Genomic DNA, 6,059 nt, shown 5'->3' with positions numbered 1-6,059 from the left:
GCCCGCTCAGCCCTCCCAGCCCTCATTCCCCAGGAAAGCCGCCGCACCTGGGATTTTACCCGCCCAAGGCAGCTCTCCCTCTTCACTTCCAGGGGCCGGGGGAGCCGTGTCTGCCCTGGGGTGCTGGGAGAGGAAGCCGGGAATGCTGGCAACAAGGGACAGGAACAGCCAGAACTGGCCTCGGGACAGTGACCGGGCCGCCTACCTCGGGGTTCTCGGATCTCCCCCTCCCTGCCCTCCCACATCCGTCCTGGCCAGGGTTATGGGCTCTGCCCTGCAGCAGACCCTGCCACCACCTCCCCTCTCTGCTCAGGAACCCTCCGTGGCTCCCGGGTGCCCCCCTGGCTCCCATTAACCTTGGGCCCCTCCCAGCCAGACTGGCCTTTGGCTGGGCGTCCCCAGCTCCACGTTCCGCACAGGCTGCTCCTTCCGCAGACCTCTCGGTCCCTGCCTCCATCTCACCTGCTGCGGGCACGGCCTCTCGCCCACTAGAGATAAGCCTCGGGAAGCCTCATGCCCACGGCAGCCACCGAGCTTTGCCCTTTCCCTGGCCCACGTACATGACTTTAGTGTGGAGCAGTTTTTGAAAACTTTTTGAAAGTTTTTAAAGGAGAAAAACATTTCTCCTTTAAGTTGTGTTTTCTCCCTCCGTCCCCGGCCGTCCCCCACTGAGATAACAAGAAACACGACCCCATTGTCATGGGAGCATTTCTGCTGGGCTTTGTGGGACCCTCCCTGATGGGTCCTTGTGTGCTAAAAAAGACCCCCCCCTCCGGCCAGGGCGTGTGTGTCATTCATCCACCATCTTCCCAGTTACAACATATTCTTACAAGATGGACATAGTTTTGACCCTGAGCGCTCCCAAAAGCTCCCCAGGTAAGCCCGAGGGCTACACGTGGAGGGAGCGTCCTGCAAGGTGGATGGGGAGGGTGCCCTGGGCCTGGCTTGCCCACGTCACCCGCCCAGACCGGCTTGCTCCAGCACTGGGCGGCCCTCTATGAGTGGGAGCTGGCAGCCCTAGGGCCTGATACAACCCAGGAAGCCCACAGCTGTCCACAGTGATGGAGGTGGGGTAGAATTCCTCCTTGGCCTCTTCCCACTGGGGGTCCTTTCCCCCAAACTCTCGGTGGGGGTGCCCAGAGGGGCTACTGGACAGCGGTGAGCGCTCGCCCTGGCCAGTCTCCCGCCTGGGAGCCCACAGACTTGGCCATGTCCCGAGGGGTGCCCTGGGCTTGCTGGGCAGATGGGCACGGGCACCCCTGAGGCCGATCCCTTTTCTTTTGGAAAGCAGGAGGCACTTTTCTATACTTGGGGTCACAATACTTTTTGTGACAGTCGCTGACCTCAGCTCCCATGTGTGAGTGTTCTAGCTTTGGTGTTCTGTGCTTTAGCCCTGCGGGTGTCCTGCTAACTTAGGGAAGTACAGATTGACACCACCTGTATTGTGCTATGGGGACGGCCAGGTGTCTCCCCTGTCTCCCCAGCACATTGCCTGGAGGGCAAGTCTGGCCTCTAACACTAGCAGTTGCCTTAGTTTCCTCATCTGCAGAACAAGCTGGAGAAGGCGAGCCCACCGGCAGCTTTGCTAAGAGAACCCCAAAGAGGGTCAGGAGGGTGGGCCACGACTGAAGAGCAGCAGGGATGGTGGTTGCGCTTTCCCAGTTATGTGGAGTGTGATTTGGGCCGCACCGGGGCGTTCTGTGGCCACTTCTGGCCGCTGCACCCGGGGCCCCTCCCAGGCCCTGAGTTCTATGTTCTAAGGGTCTCCCCCACTCTGACCCCTGTGGCAGCCGCTCTGAATGAGGCTGAGTATGACCCACTGAGCGGGGAGGACAAAGGTTAAAGCCCCCAAATCCCAGGTGACCCACTCCCGAGGCTCCCTGGGAGACTTGGAACCTGGGCCCCGGCGGCGTTCTGAACCTACTAAAAGACCATTATTGGTGTGCTGATTCCTGGGGCTCCTGGGAGCCTGCGTGCTTTGTGCCGTCTGCCTCCCTTCGGTTGTGTTCGGTGTACTTCCTACAGGTGCCGGGACCAGGGGAGGGGGCACAGAACGTTGAGAGTCAGACCATCTGGGGAGGGTGTCCCGCTGCATTCCTCCCCCCATCCCTGCCCAGAAAGCTTTACTGTGTCCTGAATGCGAGAGCCGCCTCCAGTGACCAACGAGTGGACGGACTGCTGGAGGAACGGAACCGTGCTAAAAGAAAGAGCGACCTGGCAGCTCTGGGAAAGATGGGTCGCGGTCCTCCTCGGAGAGAGGAGCAAAGTCTCACTTACCCAAAGGCAAGAAGCCTTTCCTGGGACATCCGTCTGGTGCCCATAAACGTTACACAGAGCAGGGCGTTTCCACTCGACTGTCTCGCCACAGATTTAACTTTGCATCGAGTCTTTCAAGTCGGAAGGGCCTGAGTCCCACCCCTGGACTCTTCCTGAGTTCAAATCCAGCCTGGAACAGCTGTGAGACTCACTTCCCTTACCTGTAAAACGCTGGAGAAGGAAGACTGCCAAGAAAACCACAAATGGAGCCCCAAAGAGCCCATAACAACTGAGTGACAAAATTTTAATTTATCAATTATTTCCAAATTCTGTTTTAATCTGGATCGGAGCTGCACACTAGAGTGTGGCAGCAATGGCTGCACCTGACGCCTCTGGTGTAGCGGACGGTACCTTTGACTTTATGTTAGGAAGATTTGAGTTTGAATTCTTCAAAAAACTACGAGCTGTGCGACCTGGGGCAGCTCATTCCACTCTTCTTCCTGTTGTCTTGACCCAGGGTTGTCAAGGTTGGAAAGTTGCAGAGCCAATCTCAGGTCCACGTCAGGAAAAACTCCCTAAGAAACAGCTGTCCCCAAGAGGAATGGGAGTCCTTTAATCCCCCATGTACCACTACAAGGCCTTGGGGTTCACCTTGGCAAGGCCTGGGCCAGTGTCCCTTTTCACAGACCAGATAAAATGGACCTGAAGTCAAAGAAAGAACTGAGTTCAAATTCTGCCTTGGACACCTACCAACTGTGTGACCCTAGGCAAGTCACATGATCTCTGTAAAATCATCTATAAAATGGGGATAATAATTGTATCTACCTCCCAAGGTGTTTGTGAACAAGTCAATCCTTTTGCAAACCTTAGAGCATTATATAAATATTAGCTCAAATTATTAAGTATGTTAATAGTGTTTAAAGCAATGATATGATTATTATTACTATTAATTTAAAGTGATAATCAAAATGCATTATTTATTATTTTGATCATCACTTTTAAATTGTTAATTAGTTAACTCATTAATATAACTATTGATATAGCAATATATCATTGCACTATTATTAAATATAAATGGATATATATATATAAGTTGATTTGAAATGTTAGATATCTTGAATGGAACCAGTTAAAAAAGGGAAATGCACCCATTAGGTTAGGGAAAGCACCGATTTACTTTGGGAAGTATTCAGCCTGAAGCTGTCTGGAATCATGGAAGGAAAGGCTAACGTTCTCACTGCGGACTGTAGGATCTGCTTTGCCACATGAAGAAATAATTATTTGCAAGTCATGGAGCCAGGCTGGAGAACAGTCGAGAAATCTGACCCTAGTCTGGCCTTCGATGTCCCTGATCCAATAAAAACAACCCTCAGCCCTCCCCACTAAAACACTCTCAGTGTCTGTTTACCCAGATGGACCGGCCCACCCGTTGAGCGGTCACTGGGCTTAATCCAGGGGTACTGATGCCTGGGAGGAGTAAATATATGTAAATACCAGATCATTTAAGAAATAGTGCATGCTCACAACTAGGGTGATACCAGGAAAGGCTTCTGGAGGGAGGAAGTGTATGATTCCAACCTTAGTCCTAGAGGGACCCAGGGATTCTAAGCTCTTAGCACAGGTTGTAAGTGGCCAGGAGGTGGAACGAGGCGGCTGTGAATGCTTTCCTTCCATCTATTCTGTCTCCCTAGATTGAAGGCAAGAGTCAAGGAAAAGAGAAAGACCGAGCCAGGGACTGATCTTGTTATAGAAAGAAGGGCAGTCTCCTAGAGAAACAACAGCTACCAGAATTTTAATTGAGTAGAATATATGGATTGAGTGATTCTTCAAAAAGCAGAGGTTACTGAGTGATGTGGGATGGAGACGGTGGTAGGAAAACCAGCAAGGTGTAAATGAAGCTGTTGGGCTCCAAGATCCCATTTATCTTTGTATCCAGGAGGCTACGATTCTGTGTCTTATCGAAACTGTGCATCTCTCCCTGTCCACTAGGGACTTCTTCACACAGTAATTTTTTATGATTGTTGACTGAAGATATATGCTCTTCCCAGACAAGAAAACGTGGCAGAATGTCCATAGTGTTGGTAAAATTAGCATCTTTCCTTCTGCTACCTAGAAGAAAAAGTGATGATCATAGAATCATCATCGTGGCTTCTTCAAGAACAAGGTTCTGAAGCTCTTGGTTGGAGTAAGTAGATCAGCTCAGCAGAAGTGTGATTCCTGTTCCAAAATTCATTGCTGTGAATTATTATTATTATTATTAGTGAAGATGAAGATTCTTTCCTGCAGAAGGATGGGGCAGAACTGGGAAAGAACCAGGGGACTCCTGGTGTGACAGTCTTTTTAAGGACTTTTCAAGCAGTGAATTGCTTTGGGTGTTTCTGGCTTACAGTTTCAAGAGGGAACATGGAAGAGACCAATCTTACTTTCTATGCTTTCTCTATATGTGAGACCCTCTTTTCTATTACAGGTGGGGGCTCTTTGGCTCTACCTACACCTTTTTTTAAATTTCTTTTTTTTCCCCTGGTTATACCTGTATATTCATTTTTTAAAAACAAATTTCCTTATGAATCATGTTAGGGAAAAAAAAATCAGAACAAAGGGGGAAAATCATGAGAGGAAAAAAAAAACAGAAGAAAAAGAAAAAAAAGCAAACATAGCTTGTGTTGATTTGCATTCAGTGTCCATAATTCTCCCTCTGGGTGCACATGGCATTTCCTTCCAAAGTTTATTGGGATTTCCTTGTATCACTGAACCACTGAGGAGAACTGAGTCTTTTATGATCTATCATCACGCAATCTTGTTATTGTACATAATGTATTCCTGGTTCTGCTTGTTTCACTCAGGGTCCATTCATGTAAATCTTTCCAGGCCTTTCTAAATCAGCTTGTTCATCACTTTTTATAGAACGGCAATATTCCATTGCTTTCATATACCATAATTTATTCAGCCGTTCCCCAATTGATGGGCATCTATTCATTTGCTAATTCTTTGCTACCATAAAAAGCCGCTACAAACATTTTTGCACATGTTCCGCCTACATCTTTACAAAGGCTTTGTCAAAGCCTCTTATGCTTTTCTTAAAAATGAAAGCTAGACCACAATGACAGAATCAGAGCAGGTATTAAAATTCTATTTTCACCAATTTTAGTGCCCTGGGGGAAAATCCCCATCGCCCTACTCTTGTTATAGCACTGGCTTCTTCATTTGTAAAAATATTTGAATGAGGACACATGCTGAAACATGTTACCCACCTTTGGATAGAGAGGGGAAGAATTACAGTGTAGATTGGGATTTTTTTCCCTTCGACTCTTTTGTTTATAACAGGGCTTTTGTTTTCTTTCTAAATGGGGAAAAGGACTTGGGAGGGAGAAATGGTAGAATTTTGTTGATTGAATATATAAAATTTAATGAAATTAATTAGTTTTTTTTTCCAAAAAAGAAAATTATCAGAATCTTTGCTCTTCCACCCTGATGAGATAACAAATGTGCGCGAACTGATTCTGTTACCTGGAAGCTGGTGTACAGATGGATGATGGGGTACAGATGGAAGGTAGCAGCACCTTGGGCGAGGGGCCTGAACGTCTCAGAAAGAGGGTCTGAGATAGAATCACAGCCGTCCAATGATTACCAATGACCCGCTCTAGCTCCCATTGCCCTTTGGCCAACATGGAAGGTAATTAGGCTGCCATCTGCTCCCTGGGAGAGCCCCCAGAGCATGTGGCAGGAAACAAATATCTAAGTGTTGGCTATTGAAAAGAGCCAGCCTGAGTCAGAAATGGCTTAGGTTTCAGTTTGAAAACAAA

This window comes from Sarcophilus harrisii, chromosome 5, assembly GCF_902635505.1.
Source record: "Sarcophilus harrisii chromosome 5, mSarHar1.11, whole genome shotgun sequence".
Taxonomy (NCBI): Eukaryota; Metazoa; Chordata; class Mammalia; order Dasyuromorphia; family Dasyuridae; genus Sarcophilus; species Sarcophilus harrisii.
The sequence above is the reverse complement of the archived record's forward strand: the minus strand, read 5'-3'. Positions refer to the sequence as shown.